This window comes from Triticum aestivum, chromosome 3A (genome assembly GCF_018294505.1).
Source record: "Triticum aestivum cultivar Chinese Spring chromosome 3A, IWGSC CS RefSeq v2.1, whole genome shotgun sequence".
Classification (NCBI taxonomy): domain Eukaryota; kingdom Viridiplantae; phylum Streptophyta; class Magnoliopsida; order Poales; family Poaceae; genus Triticum; species Triticum aestivum.
The window spans coordinates 667,490,411-667,507,465 of NC_057800.1; the positions used below are offsets into that span (position 1 = coordinate 667,490,411).

The 17,055-nt window shown below is 47.7% G+C and overlaps 1 pseudogene; it reads left to right on the forward strand.

The window, feature by feature from the left end:
* LOC123057118 (uncharacterized) overlaps nucleotides 1-17,055 on the forward strand; it is a 31,360-nt pseudogene continuing 14,305 nt past the window's right edge.

The window sequence follows — 17,055 nt, forward strand, 5'->3', positions numbered from 1 at the left end:
GTCCCTGCCTCTCTTTCCTTGATTGCACCAACTGCGACCATCCAAGAAGAATCACCGCCAATGCCTACGCCACCACTGCTCCGGATCGTGCACCTAAGCCGGTCTCGCTCACCGCCCGACACCGCGACAGAGTCGGCGGCAAGCGCGGTGGACGGAGGTCGTGGGGTGGACCTCGCTTTTGTGGGCCACGCACTAGGGCTGGACCCCGCCAGCGTCCGCCTCAACGGCTACTTCGTCACCCGCGGCCCAGGGCACACCTCCACGGCGGTCAGCTGGGGTGCGCTCATTTCCATCTTGTCGCATGCAGGATGTCCACCGACGCCGACCCAACCACAGCCGTCCCCGTCCATGGTAGGTTCGCGCCTTCTCCACCACGCTAAGATACGCCTCTTATACAGTATAGTGCTCCCTCTGTCCCAAAATTCCTTTCTTAAATTTGTCTAGGTGTGATATGTATCTAAAATTAATTAGATATATCTGTATCTAATCTAAGACAATTTTTTTTGAGATGAAGGTTCTTGCGGTGCCGCCGTGTTCTTTGAGGAAACCCCGGTTTCCTGATTCATGGCACTACGGGAGATAGAGAGCAACAAGCTGGATGGAAGATTGGAAGATTACGTGTTTGCTTTGTGACATTTAATCTGTCAGTTTGTCGTTGTGGACGTACATTGTGCGACCGAGAGTCCAACCAGCAACCTGTTGATCTCTGATTCTTTGAAATTGCTCAATTTAGCTACTTCCTCTGTCTCATATATAAGATATTGTTACAACCAATGTGTGAGTATAACATGAAAAGATTTTCTAGCGAAACCAGTTTCTATCCGATCAGATGATGTCGCCCATATTGCTTTGGAATGTGTGCACATATTACTGTAAATCAAGCATTGTGTGACACATATACATCATACTACTTTCTCTCTCTGCTTCAATCCATCCAACTTTCTTACCTAGCTATGTGACTCTGTGATGTGTGGGACAGCTAGCGAGGGGAGCCCACAGCAGAGTGACTAGTGGGAATGTTTGACATTAAAAGGTAGTATTACATCCCACCCATCCATGCTTTCAGTTTGATTATATCCAATTCACAAACCATTTGGATATTGATACTTTAAATCTTCAAGGTAAGATCAATTTTAAACACATTCGAATTTTTTTCATATTCAAAATATTTTTTCGTTAAATGTTTTCATTCTTTTTCCATCCTGATATCAGTACTATCTCATTCATGTTTCATTTCTACTTTTAGAATTTTGAAATAGTTTTTCATATCATTTTGTTAAATTATCTTTCATGGTTAGGTTGGATTCTAAAGTGTTTTTTCACATATTTTCTACACAATTTCATTTCTATGTCATCGCAAGTTTACATGTTACATTATTTTTAATGCATTCCCTTTTTGCATGTTTTTTGTTATTATTACATTCCACAATTCATTAATATTTCATCTCGGATTTGATGTAAGTTTCATCATGATTTATTACATTCTCTTTTGCATGTTTTTATTATTGGTTCATCGTGGTTTCATTAATGTATCATCTCGTTTTTTTGAATGTTAGGACAATAGGAAAGGCTCCTACTGCATGTATATATGTTCAAGCCAGCAAATTCTTACATATGTACAACAAGTGAGGGAAGTAGGAGTTCTATCAAAAGTGCAACAATGTGAAATAATACACAATGGGCTGGATTAGGGGACAACCTCAAGAATGGCATAGACTAGTTCCCTTTTGTGGGAAGGCACTCTATAAATAAGATTGTGAAAGTCATTCTTGAATCTTCTTTTCCAGGAGGTGACCGAGGGTAGCACTTGTCTAAAGTGATTGTTGTTTCGTTCTTTCCACAGGCTCCAAGCTGCCACCAAGAAGATCTCCATGGTCATCTCATATTTCATATAAGTTCCTGAAAGGATCGATATAGTTGACTAGAGGGGGGGGGGGTGAATAGGCAACTAACAATTTTTAACTTTTCTTTACCAAATTAAACTTTGCATCAAAGTAGGTTGTCTAGACATGCAACTATGTGAGCAACTTATATGATGCAACAACAACAAGCACACTACCAAGCAAGGGAAATAACACAAATAAGCTTGCACAAGTAAAGGTACGAGATAACCAAGAGTGGAGCCGGTGGAGACGAGGATGTGTTACCGAAGTTCCTTCCTTTTGAGGGGAAGTACGTCTCCGTTGGAGCGGTGTGGAGGCACAATGCTCCCCAAGAAGCCACTAGGGCCACCGTATTCTCCTCACGCCCTCACACAATGCGAGATGCCATGATTCCACTATTGGTGCCCTTGGAGGCGGCGACCGGACCTTTACAAACAAGGTTGGGGCAATCTCCACAACTTAATCGGAGGCTCCCAACAACACCACGAAGCTTCACCACAATGGAACATGGCTCCGCGGTGACCTCAACCGTCTAGGGTGCTCAAACACCCAAGAGTAACAAGATCCGCAAGGGATTAGTGAGGGGAATCGAATTTCTTTTGGTGGAAGTGTAGATCGAGGCCTTCTCAATCAATCCCTAGAAAATCAACAAGTTTGATTGGCTAGGGAGAGAGATCGGGCGAAAATGAAGCTTGGAGCAACAATGGAGCTTAGGGTTGGAAGAGGTAGTCAACTCGGAGAAGAAGATACCCCTTATATAGTGGAGAGACAAATCCAACCATTATCCACTTAACCATCCCGCGACATGCGGTACTACCGCGCCTGCCAAGCGGTACTACCGCAAGGCCTCACGGTACTACCGCATCCCCTTGTGGTACTACCGCAAGGCAGGGATGGACCAGCCTGGGAAGGTCGTGGACAAAAAACGTTTGTGGGCAGTTCCGCTGATTTTCAAATACTGCAAAAGTCCGACACGGTACTACCACTGAAGGCAAGCGGTACTACCGCGTGGGGAGCGGATGTAAAAAATTACATCCGCTCCTACTTCCGCTATTGGTGATGTGCCGGACCAGGGCTCACGGTACTACGGCTCCCAAGGAGTGATACTACTGTGACCACCTGCGGTACTGCCGCAAAGGCATGCGGTACTACCGCTCCGAAGAGCAGTACTACCGCAAGCCTCAGAACAACAACAATAGGAAATCTTCTTTTTGCACAAACATGAAGAAACGGAGGATGCTCCAAAGTGCTAAGGAAAAGGCGGTGCCAAGAGGAGTAAACGTGTACGTGACGATTCCACCCAAACCTTTCCAAAGCGGACCCCTCTTAATAGTACGGCTTACCTACGACTCAAATCCACCAAAAAAGGAACGTAGAAAAACGTCGTCTTCAATAATCTTCGAGGGGCTCCTAACCGTCTTGTGCCTAGTCATGAAATATCTGAAATACTCGAGACACACGATTAGTCCACAAATGCATTGTCATCAATCACCAAAACACCTTAGGGATAAATATGCCCTTACAATCTCCCCCTTTTTGGTGGATTGATGACAATACGGGATTTGCACAAGGGAGAAAGAATAGAACATGAGCAAACCATACATCTCTAAAATATAGACGGGCTCCCCCTAGATGTGTGCTATTTAGATGAGTGCTTTGGACTGCACGACACACATACTAGGATCAAAACTCCCCCTATATTTTATAGACATGACTTATCTTGCAATAACAATGCTATCACTAAGCATGATAGTAGATAAGAGCATGAACTAAGTAGAATAATATATCATAAGCTCAGTAAGGTGCGATAGATAGAGTGCATATGTCTTACACCATATGATAGATAAGTCTCACACGCTCAAATAAACTCAAACCAAACCAAAGCAAACAAGGTTCAACAAACCAAACACAAGCGAAGCAAACACGACACGACACGACAAATCCCTACACTCTCTCCCCCTTTGGCATCGATACGCCAAAAAGGCAGAGAGGACACCTACAACACAAGTGGTGGCTCAAGCAGAGTAGTCGCTCGCACGCTCCTCGTCGGACTCAGCAGTGGGAATGTGCTCCTCCTTAGAATCAGTCCACATGTAGCCTTGTTTTGCCATCCATTCAGCCTCTGGAGTGATGTGCTCCTCGGAGCCGCCAGAAACATCCTCTCCAAAAACCCTCATGATCTTCTTGTCGCGGCGGCGACTCTCCTTGGAGGCCACGTGAGTCCGATACTACCCCTTGGCCTGCATGCAGAACAAGGCCTTCATCTTGGCCTTCAGCCTCTTCGCCCATGAGGGATCAATGGACGGAGGTGCATATCCCGCAGAGCTGTCCTCAGCTGCACTCTCCTCCTCAATCTCCTCCTCATCAGCAGCCCTCTTAGCAGCCTCAGCCTCGGCACGAGTAGTAGTGTTAGCCCACTGGGGCTTGATGTGGAGTCTGATGGAGTCATGACGGATCCAGTCAGGGGCCAGAAACTCCTCAGTGGGATAGATCTTCTCCCAAGTCTTCAATATCAGGAGGAACAGATATGGACCATAGATGGGTACCTTGCGGGTGAATACCGTGAACCGAAGCTCACACCACATGATATGTGAGACATCAAGTGGTCGAGTCTAAGAAACTCGGGCCTCCTCACAAATGAGCAACGTGTCCACAAGAAAGGCATGCACCTTGTCCTTGTACCCAATGCGAGGAAAGAGGGAGTGGCGGAAAATCCGGTGCATGATGTCAAGGAACGGGTTGAGCACCCACGTCGACTTGCCACTGGCTAGTTTCTTCTCAACATAGAACAGCAGAAGCTTGTCCTTGTTAGCTGACTCGGCGTTGGCATGAGGGCGAACACCAACCGGCGTGTGGAGCCCCTCATCAGGCACTCTGAGCAAATCCATGAACTCCTTCCAAGTAGCAGTCAACTGACGTCCATTGGTCATCCAAGTCATCCTCCGATCCTCCCCAGAATGAAAGTGGACCGAAGTAAAGAACTGGGCCACCAGCCCAGGGTCATAGTCCAGGTGGAAAGAGATCACATCCTCAATGGCAAACTGCTCCATGAGATCCAAGGCCTCACCAAAGTAGTGACGATGCATATCATCCCTCATGTGGTGCATGTCGATCCAGTGCACATCCACATACAAGTTCTGCTTGGCCTTGATCACATCCAGGTAAATGAGATTCTGCTGCTTGGTCCAGAACAGTTCATTCCCTCTGAAGTTGGCACGAGGATTCGTATAAGGGTTGATCTTCCTTAGAGAGACAAACTCAGCAAGAGGTAACTCATCCATGTCCTTTGATGGTGCCTTGACCTTGCTAGCAATGGTCTTGACATTGCGCTTGGGGGCATTGGAGCCCTCCAGAACATCCTCTTAGTTGCGCAGACGTTTGGAACCGGTGTCACGACTTGGATTGGAACGAAGAGCAGGGAGACTGGAGCCACCACCTAAGACACACACAAAACACAAACACACACGAGAAGCGAGATGGGTCAAAACAAAGACCACATCAAAACACAAGAAACCAGTAGAAAGTGCATATGGTAATTGCCATGAAGAAGATTTGACAGTAGCGGTAGTACGGGCTAGTCGCGCGGTACTAAAATTTCAGTGCTTCTCCTAGTCGCGGTAGTACCGCGTGGTGGCATGGTAGTACCGGGGCAGGCTCGGAGCGGCAGTGGAGCTTTAGTACCGTGGCCCGTGCGGTAGTACCGCGCTCGAGGAGTGGTAGTACCGCACAGCATCAGATCTGAACAAATGAATCTGAGAACAACCGTGACAACGAGGCGGTACTATGGTTGATCAAATCTACCACAGGACAACATATCAAGTACACTTTCTATGCACCACTACTCTCCTACATCCTACTCTTGCAAAGATTTGGCCTAAAATCTCAAGAATCAACATGCATCTCCCCAAAACCTAGAAGCGAAAGCACGAACAAAAGAGAGAGGGATTTGGGGAGAGACCTTGATCCATGGCAAGAGGAAGTGGTGCGGAACGATCCCACCGGTCGGAATCCGAGGAGAGCGGCCGGGCACGGAGATCCGGCGAGGGTCTCCGGCGCCGTTCCTGAGCAGGAGAGAGAGAGGCAGTGGGGAGAGAAACAGATGAATGGGTATGGGGGAGTTGGAACTCCCCCTGCCCGGGTCTTAACCCCACGCGCCCTCGGCAGCGCGGTAGTACCGCACCTCATCGCGGTAGTACCGTTGTGGCGGAAGAGCCGCACCGAAGTGGTAGTACCGCTCCCCAAAGCGGCAGTAAAAAATTACTGCCGCGCTGGGTGCGGAAGTACCCTGCACTCCACAAGCGGTAGTACCATGGCCGGCCGCGGTCGTATCGTGAGCTCAAGACGATGCAAGTTTCAAACAAAAAAAAGAGAGAAAGGGGCTACGCAAGAAAACTACAAGCGAACGAGACACCGCAAGAACACGCTCAGCACAAAGAAAAAAAGGCAAGAGACAACAAGGACCAACCACGAGACACAACCTCTCCAAGGAGAGGGCGGTGGCCGGAGCCACCTATGTTTGAGTCAATTGGCATGGCACCGCGAAGAATTATTCTTGGGCCCATGACCAAAACTCGTCTTTGAAGCACAAGTGCCATACAAAATGGCTAATGTGAAAGAGTTGATCAATTTATGCATAATGGGGGAGGGAGAGTTCATTGAGAGAATAACACCCCCCCTATGTCCATGCCTACACCTAAACAAGATAACAAGTTGAGTATGGTGGGGTGTGCACAGGTTCAAGCAACATTGCTCGAATCAATGATATTTAGCTCATGCCTTAACTCGCGAAATCTTGCTTCATCCAAGGGCTTCGTGAAGATATCTGCAAGGTTATCAAGAGTGTTGACATAGTTGAGTTCGATCTCCCCTCTCCTAATATGATCCTGGATGAAGTGACACCGGATCTCGATATGCTTCGTCTTGAAGTGTTGCATCGGGTTGAGAGAAATCCTGATTGCACTTTCATTGTCACACCAAAGAGGCACTTTGTCACAAATGACACTGTAATCCTTTAAAGTTTGGCTCATCCATAAGAGTTGTGCACAACAATTACCGGCCGCCACATACTCCGCTTCGGTGGACGAGAGAGACACACAACTTTGCTTCTTGGAAGACCAACTCACCAAAGAGCAACCGAGAAATTGGCACCCTCCGGAAGTGGACTTCCTATCCATTTTGTCTCCCGCCCAATCTGAGTCCGAATAACCTACAAGCTTGAAGTTTGCTCCTCTTGGGTACCATAAGCCAAAGTTTGGGGTATGAGCCAAATATCGAAAGATTTGCTTGACCGCCACGAAGTGACTTTCCTTAGGTGCGGCTTGAAACCGTGCACAAATTCCCACACTCAACATGGTATCCGGTCTAGATGCACAAAGGTAAAGCAAGGAGCCAATCATGGAGCGATATACCTTTTGATCCACAACTTTACCATTGGGATCTATGTCAAGTTGGCATTTGACGGGCATAGGAGTGGACGCCGGCTTAACATGACTTAGCTTGAGTCTCTTGAGCATGTCTTGAGTGTATTTGGCTTGGTTGATGAAGGTCATTTCTCTTTGTTGCTTGACTTCGAACCCGAGAAAGAACTTCAACTCTCCCATCATGGACATCTTGAACCTGGAGGTCATGAGTGCGGCAAATTCCTCATTGAAAGCTTTGTTAGGGGAACCAAAGATAATATCATCAACATATAGTTGGCACACAAACAACTCCCCTTTGACCTTCTTAGTAAAAAGAGTGGGGTTGATTTTCCCAATTATAAAACCACGATCTTGCAACAACTCGGTAAGGTGGTCATACCACGCACGTGGGGCTTGCTTAAGGCCATAGAGTGCCTTATCGAGTTGATACACATGATCGGGAAAGTAGGGATCCTCGAACCCGGGGGTTGCTTGACATATACCAACTCATTAATAGGACCATTAAGAAAAGCACTCTTCACATCCGTTTGTTGTAACTTAAAGTTATGATGAGAAGCATATGCAATCAACATGCGAATGAATTCAAGACAAGCAACGGGAGCAAAGGTTTCACCGTAGTCGATACCCTCGACTTGGGAGTAGCCTTGTGCTACCAAACGAGCCTTGTTGCGAATGATAATCCCATGAGCATCTTGCTTGTTCTTGAATATCCACTTGGTTCCAATGACATTGTGGTTCCCCGTTGGCCTTGGCACCAATCTCCACACCTTATTGTGCTCGAAGTTGTTGAGTTATTCATGCATGGCATTGAGCCAATCCAGATCTTCGAGCGCCTCATAGACCTTTTGGGGTTCAACACAAGAGACAAACACATGATGTTCACAATAGTTTGCTAATTGTCTATGAGTGCTTACCCCCTTTATTAAGCTTCCAAGCACATTTGTAATGAGATGATCCTTGGTGGAGAGCTTGGAAGCAATCTTGGCGGCACGACGCTCCAATTCCTCCTCGGGGGTGAGACGAGGAGCGGTCACTTGATCATCTTGAGCGTTGTCTTGAGCTTGTTCTTGATCTCGAAGAAGCTCTTGATCTTGAACTTGCTCGGAGGAGAGAACTTGACCTTGAGCATCACTTGATGTTACAACACCATCTTGAGATTGACCTTGCCCTTGGTCTTGTTCTTGAGGTTGAGGGCCTTCACTTTGTTCTTCGGAAGCGTGTGGGCCTTGGGTTGGTGATGGCTCCACTTGAATGGAGCATTGTCCTTCTCCTTCGGCCACAAGGGGTTCCTCAATGGGTAGGATGAAACCAACACCCATTCTTCTTATGGCTTGGGGAGGAATTTCATCACCTACATCACAAGTGCCACTTTGCTCCACTTGGGAGCCGTTATTCTTATCAAACTCCATGTTACATGTCTCCTCAATAAGTCTCGTGGACTTATTTAGGACATGGTAAGCATGGGAGTTTGTAGCATAACCAACAAATATGCCCTCATGAGCTCTAGCCTCAAATTTAGACAAACGAACACCTTTCTTGAGAATGAAACACTTACACCTGAACACCCAGAAGTACTTGAGGTTGGGCTTGTTCCCGATGAATATCTCACATGGAGTCTTGTTCAAGCCTTTGCGGAGGTAGAGCCGATTTGATGCATGACACACGGTGTTGATGGCTTCGTCCCAAAAGTTGTATGGAGACTTGAACTCCGCCATCATGGTCCTTGCCGCATCCATCAACGTCTGGTTCTTTCTCTCCTCTACACCATTTTGTTGAGGGGTGTATGGTGCGGAATATTGATGCTTGATCCCCTCATCACTAAGAAACTCATCCAAGGCGTAGTTCTTGAACTCGGTGCCGTTGTCACTTCTTATTGTCAAGACCTTTGCATTGTGTTGACGTTGAGCTTCATTTGCAAAGTCAATGACGGTTTGTTGGGTCTCACTCTTCCTCTTGAAGAAATATACCCAAGTGTATCTTGAATAATCATCCACAATCACCAAGCAATACTTCCTACCCCCAAGACTATCAAAAGATGGATGCCCAAAGAGATCCATGTGAAGGAGCTCCAAAGGCCTCTTCGAGTAAATGATAGTCGTGGGAGGGTGAGCCTTTTTATGTAGCTTTCCTTCGATACAAGCACTGCAAGCACGATCTTTGGCAAAGGTAACATCTGTTAGTCCACGGACATGGTCCCACTTGAGAAGACTTTGCAAAGATCTCATATTGACATGGGCTAGACGGCGATGCCAAAGCCATCCCACGTCAAATTTAGCCATTAGGCATGTCGCGGTCTTAGTGAGTCACCCCGAAAAGTTAATCACATAGAGACCGTTTTTGACATGCCCAACAAAGGCTACTTTAATAGTCTTGCTCCACAAGAGGGCCACGGTATCAACATCAAAGAAGGTGGCAAAACCCATGAGTGCTAGTTGACGAATGGAAAGTAATTGTATGCAAGGGACTCAACAAGCATGACCTTCTCGATCGTAAGATCATGAGAAATGACAACCTTGCCGAGTCCCAATACCTTAGAGGACGAGCCGTCACCCCACTCGACGTTGTTGGGCATGGATGGAATCTTTTGCACGTCCACCACCAAGTCCTTGCTTCCGGTCATATGATTAGTAGCTCCACTATTGAGCAACCATGATCCCCCACTGGAAGCAAACACCTACAAGAGATCAATGCTTGGTTTTAGGTACCCATTTTGTAATGGGTCCTTTGATGTTAGTAACAAGGTTCTTAGGAACCCAAATAGATCATTCAATGTACTCATAAGGAGAACCAACCAATTTGGCATAAACATGCCCATCACTAGCACGACACAACACATAAGAAGGGTTAAAGTCGCCGACTTTGTTTGTAGGGGAAGCGTTGCCCTTCTTGGCATCACAACCCCTCACGGTGTTCTTCTCCTTCTCCTTACGAGCTGCTTGAGAGGAGGATGTCGTTTGGCCTTGTCATTATTCTTCTTGTTCTTGGACTTGGGCACGTACCCAATCCCTTCTTTGGCCACAACTTCCTTTTGGTTGCTCAAAAGGTCGTTGAGGTTCTTCTCGCCTTGTATGCAAGACACAAGACCCTTCTCAAGTTGCACCTTCAACTTAGCGTTCTCCTCAACAAGATGCACATGCTTACAACATGGGAGTAGCATTTGCATTATCAATTAACATCATACGAGGAAAAGTGGCTTTCTCCTTGGTTAGCTTTACTTGAAGTTGATCATGAGACTCTTTGAGGCTAGAATGAGCACTCTTCAAGACCTTGTGAACCTTGTCAAGTAGGTCAAACTCCTCTTTGAGTCTAGCAAGATCAACCCCAAGCTTGGCCTTCTCAAAGTTTAGCACACAAGAAACAACAAGAGCATGATCAAAATCTTTCTTTAACTTAGTGTGATCAACGTTGTGTGACTCCTCAAGAGCCAAACAAGACCACACTATTCCTCAAGAGCATTGGAAAGATCCGAAATCTCATCGGCATAGTCACGACTATGCCCCTCCATCTTGGAGATAGTATCTTCGTGAGCCTCGATCATGTCATTGTCTTCACCAAGTTGTTCCAAGAGAGCAACGAAATGCTTCTTGGATTTACTCTTGAGTTTACCCATAAAGGACTCAAACTCATTTTCCTCCACATTAGATCCCTCATATTCATCAATGCAATCCATCAAGGAAGGATTATTAATGATGGTAGTTTTGATGTTGGGGGTTACCTTGTTGGTGGCTTTATCCATGAGGCACTTGGCGGTGATGTTCTCGTTGGGTGAGTCTAAGAGAGACACTCATGGAGTTGTCGCAATGGAAACGGAGGCCATGGCAACCGAATCACCATCTTAATCATCATCATCATCCTCATGGTACTCTTCTTGAACCACCAATGCCTTGTGAGAAGTCTTCTTGGTGAAGTTGCTCTTGTTTGGGTAAGACTTGGCATTGTCCTTTCGGATGAGCTTGCCACCATTGTCTTCCCTCTTCTCATACGGGCACTCCGCAACAAAATGGCTCACATGCCCACAATTATAGCAAGTCTTCACACATTGCTTGCTCTTCGTGCCACTTGAGTTGTTCTTGTTGAAGTTTGGCCTTGAGTTTTCTTGCTCCAAAATTGCCTTGAAGCAAGTGTCATGTGTTCATGATAGGCATACTTTGTATCTTCGGGGTTGCTTTCCTCTTCTTCGTCTTCATCTTCTTCTTCAACACAAACCTTGGCCTTCAATGCAAGGTTGGGCTTCTTTGCCCTTTGAGAGCGAAGCACCGCATTGTCGGCGGTCTTGTCCAAGATGCTCATAGCCACAAACTCATCCAACACTTCACTTGAGGACAAGGTGTGGAAGTCCGGTCTTTGGCGAATGATGGAGGACATGGCCTTGTGGTAAGGCATCATTGCCTTGAGGAATTTGCGCTTGATCCAATTGTCATCCATGTCCTTGCTCCCATGATCTTGGAGTGAAACCGCGAGTTTGGTTACTCTTCGATAAAGCTCACGAGGTTCTTCATCTTCCTTCATTGCAAACTCATCGGCTTCATCTTGCACCACTTCATAATTGGAGAGTTGAATGCTTGCGCTTCCCCAGTAGAGAGAAACAACTTGGTGCCATGCATCTTTGGCTATGGCGTAGGGCCGGAGGTGAGGAAGATCTTTGGGTGGAATTGCATCTTGGATGATGAAGATAGCATTCTCATTGAATTCATTATCCGCGGCTTCTCTTGGAGTGAAGTTGCTTCAGTCATGTGGATAGAAACCTTCTTCAATGATTCTCCCAATATTAGTATTCACATGATTTAAATGACGCTTAAACCGATAGACCCAAGAATCAAAGTCCTCATTTTTCACAATCTTAGGGGGAGGACCGGCATGATTCAAATGAGTGGAAGGAATCGGTCCACAATAAACAAGTGGAGGTTCCACATGGGCAAAGATGTCGGTGCCATTTTTACCACTAGAAGAAGGAGTGTCGGTGTCAAAACCGGCGGATCTTGGGTAGGGGGTCCCGAACTGTGCGTCTAGGCCGGATGGTAACAGGAGGCAAGGGACACGAAGTTTTACCCAGGTTCGGGCCCTCTCGATGGAGGTAAAACCGTACGTCCTGCTTGATTAATATTTATGATATGGGTAGTACAAGAGTAGATCTATCACGAGATCGGAGAGGCTAAACCCTAGAAGCTAGCCTATGGTATGATTGTTGTTCTGTATGTTGTCCTACAGACTAAAACCCTCTGGTTTATATAGACACCGGAGAGGGTTAGGGTTACACAAAGTCAGTTACAATGGTAGGAGATCTACATATCCATATCGCCAAGCTTGCCTTCCACGCCAAGGAAAGTCCCTTCCGGACACGGGACGAAGTCTTCAATCTTGTATCTTCATAGTCCAGGAGTCCGGCTCAAGGTATAGTCCGACCATCCAGACACCCCCTAATCCAGGACTCCCTCAGTAGCCCCTGAACCAGGATTCAATGACAACGAGTCCGGCGCGCAGATTGTCTTCGGCATTGCAAGGCGGGTTCCTCCTCCAAGTACTTCATAGAAGATTCTGAACACAAAGATAGTGTCCGGCTCTGCAAAATAAGTTTCCACATATGGCCATAGAGAGAATAATATTTACACAGATCTAATCCGCTGACGTATTCCATAGTGCGACATCGCACCATGGCCAAGCCTTTATTCGAATCGTTTTATTATCCCACCTCAGCGCGTCATGCGAGGCGGTTTCCTTGGCACGTCTTGTTAAAGCAGAGATCGTGTCCCCTTATTTCGGGATTCTCATCAATACGGGCGTGGGTAACCCAACCGCCTCTAGGACTCCTAGACTATAGGCAAGTCCAAACGGCCACAGAGAGGATGCTTGATATTCACCCTCTTTATAAAGGGGCAAGGCTCTTACTTTTTTTCCCTCCGGTGCTCAATCGAATCCTTCCCCCACCTCAAGCTCAAACACCCAAGGTTCAGGTCAGGTGCTCTGAACCTTCAATCATGTCCAGATCTAGCCTTCAAGGCCGATGGGTGCCTTCCTCCGTCACGGAAGAAGACATCAAAAAGTTGAGGGAGGCCAGATATCTGACCGCCAAGGTTGTGCATCGGCTGCCCGCCCGAGGGCAGGCCGTCCCCTCCCCCGAACCCAATGAGAACGTCGTGTTCGTATCCCACTTCCTCCGAGGTCTAGGCCTTTCTCTGGATCCTTTCGTCAGGGGTTTGATGTTTTATTACGGGCTAGATTTCCATGATCTAGCTCCGGACTCCTTTCTTCATATCACGACATTTATTGTCGTGTGTGAGGCCTTCCTCCAGGTTACCCCTCACTTTGGCCTTTGGCTCAAGACCTTTGAAGTAAAGCCGAAGATGATCAAGGGGTAACATGCAGTGTGTGGAGGTGCCTCAATATGCAAGATGACGGGAGCTCCATGGCCCAAAGGTTCCATTCCAGCAGTGTCTGAATTGTGGCAACAGGAGTGGTTCTACATCACGGCTCCTAGAAGTGCCAAGTGGGCGGCCGCCCCAGTTTTCCGCTCGGGCCCTCCACCATAACTGATGTCATGGATCAGCAGAGGTCTGAGCTGGGGTCCAGCCAAGGACGTGCCTATACTGCAAATCCGCATTCGAGATCTCTTCAATGGAGATTTTAGTTTGGTTGCGGTAATACAAGTTATGCTGGTTCGTCAAGTCCAACCTTGCAAACGCCGGCCCCTTCACTTGAGGGAGTTCAATCCCGAGGGGCCGCGTGTCATTCAAAATTTCCTCGGCCTGATGCACGAGGAGATGTACAAGTCATTCTTCGGACATCAGGTAGAGTGTCCGAAAATTACCGAGGACGTGGGCCTGAGCAGTAACCGCGCCGCCGAACAGGTAAGGAATCTTCTAGCCGAACATACTATCTCTCACTTGTTATGAAGTTATTTCTGAGAGTTTGCTTTTTGACCAGGACTGGCTGACAAAGGCGAAGTTGATTCGGTGTTCGGCCCCCCTCCCTGAGTGTTTGGAGAATCCGGTATTGGAAAAGATGCTCCAGGTCGCACCTTGCCCGGAGCCCTTGAAGGAAGATACTGGGGAGGATAATACGGGCGGACGCGGGCCCCCAACGCTGCCCATTCTAACCGAGGGAGCGAGCGTCTCCATGAAGGAAGACGACCGGAGGAGGAAAAGGACTGCGCCGGGGATTCGGAAGCCGAAGCTTCCAAACGGGAGAATAAGTCTCCCACAGAGGGTCCTACCTCGGGGGGTGCTTTTGTCGCACAAAGTCCGCGGGGGGATCAATCCTCCAGCGAGTCGTAAGTGACTCGAAATACTTTAATAGTACAGGTATGCCATCTTTTTCTTCTGAGAAAATAACCACCGCATATATCTTTGCAGTTCGGGTCTTAGACCCTCTCAAATGAGCTCGTCTTCGGGGGATCTTCTTCCAGAGATGATGGAGAGCAAAACGCCCCCTCCGGACTCCTCCGATCCGAAAGTGGGCGACCCCGGGGTGTCGTCGCGGAGGGCCTCTCCAGGTCTGGTGAGGCCAGAAGATAATCCCATTGACCCCCGAAGCTCCCAGTGTTTGGCCCCCGAAGAGAGCGGAAAAAAGAGTCCGGCACCGTCTGGTGTGCGAACGGATGTTCTGAGGGGGTTGGTGGGGTGAGTGGCCATCTCAGATGAACATTGTATGCTGATGAATACGGTGATGGAGAGAATCTCGTCCACCGAAAGCGGATTGCATGAAGCTTTTATGAGTCTACTGACAGGCTTTGAGGTACGTAAAATAATGTATGATAGTCCTGCACATGCTAGGTGTGCCCTGTGTAGATAGTAGCCCCTGAGACTCTGGTTGTCGTCGAAAACGACGACGAACAGAGGATCATATTCCCAGGTAATAACCATACTACCTCTATGTGCAGGTGATGGAAGCTCCGGTGGCTAGCCGGACTAGCGAGTTTGCCCATTTAAAACGGCAGTTGAATGCGGAAGACGCCGACATCGAGTTTGTTAACCAAAGGCTTGATGAGGCACAGGGTAAGTGTCATTATCTGGTAAACGCCACATAGTAAGAGCAGCATGATGCCAATATCTTTAATATGTTGTGACTACAGATGGAGCTGCCACTGTTGAGGCCTTGCGGGCAGAACTTGCCCGAGCCAAGGAACAAGCGAGGTTTAGTAATGCGGCTGCTTTGAAGGCGGCCGAAGAGTTGAAAACCGAGAAGGCCGCGCATGGCGAGAACCGAGATAAGATGGCCAAGATGGCCATAGAATTAAAAGCCGCCGCCGACTGTTGCCGGGTTCTTGAAAAGGAAAACCTAGCGAAGGCATCAGACCTTGAGAAGGCTGCTGCGACGAGAAAAGACATCCGCTCTGCTATGAGGGCGAAGAAGGAGGAGCTGCGGAAGCCGGGGATATTGTAGCTGGGAAATCCTTTATGTCGCGGAGGAAGTTCGGAGATCCACGGTATGCCTCTCTGGATCGGCTGTGGAGTTCGAAGGATGTGTATATGGATTTGGCGGCGAGCGCTGCCGATACGGCCAAGTACTTCCAGGGTCAGACGGACCGTGAAGTGGACCAGCTGTTTTGGACACAATTCCATTCTCCCGAGCGTCCGCTTTCATTGACTGACCAATTAGCCGAATGGGCCGAATTGAATAGGTTGTCTGGACTCGCCATGAGGTCTGTTGTGGATCAGCTATGGCCGGAAAGGCCAAAACTGAACAGCTATTTCAGCTTGGTGCAGCAGATCCTTGACGTGGTGCCGTGCATTAATGCGGTGAAGAGGTCGGTGTGCATAGAGGGCTCACGGATGGCCTTTGCCCGTGTTAAAGCATACTGGGTGGAGATGGATGCTACCACTGTTGCAGCGCGGGATTCGGCCATAGGTCGAATGGTTGCTAAGCACTACTTTGAAGAAGTTCTTGAGGGTGCTCGTTTGATAGAGACCCTGTGCTCAAAAAATATTATGTTTGAGTGATATGTAATCTCATTGTAAGCGAAATGCTTTTATAAATTTTTATAAGCCTATTTTTATACTTTTGCCTGAAAGTAATATGATGCCTCCTGGGCGGCCGTTTATGTATACATGTGTATAACCTGAAAGATTGCAGCCGTCGGCTTCGACCCCCACGCATATAATGCGAAGGTGCTCGCAAAAAACACGCATTCACACTTAACCCAACGTCTTGGTCCTATTAAGGAGGTGATAGCAGAGCAAGCGAGGCAACCGGACTATAATGCTTTAACACTTTCACTTAGCCATAGGAGTTTGACAGTGGGGCTACTAGATAGCCCCTGGTGGCTCCGCACTCTCCCGATCCCGGGGTGCGTACATGCCTGGCCGGAAGACGGCCCTTTGTTAAGGCGGAGGAATTCTAACATTCCAACAGGTCATCGAGTGGTTGACCAGTCTCACGCTATATCATGACAGTCAGTTTTCGGCTTTCTCTACTGAGGTGCTCGTCCGGATGAACCAGGGCACAATCGCAGTAGTTCTCCTGGTGCTACCTTAGCCGTTAAAGCGGAACATAAGGTTCTCCTGATGCATATAGGGCTAAACTCGCGACGCCAAACACTCCCTAAGGTATTCGGTCTTTGTGGTATAAACCGGGCCTAAATAATGGCCTTTGTAAGAATCCCCTTGTGTCCAGGTACGTGCATTGTTCTGGCGTTGCCACATGCCAAGACGTCAGCATCCTTCTCAACGGTGGATATGTATCAACAAGAGACAGTAAAAAAGGTTTACGCAGGGTCTTAATCTAAAAAGAATCCTTGGGGCGGGTCTCTGCTGCAC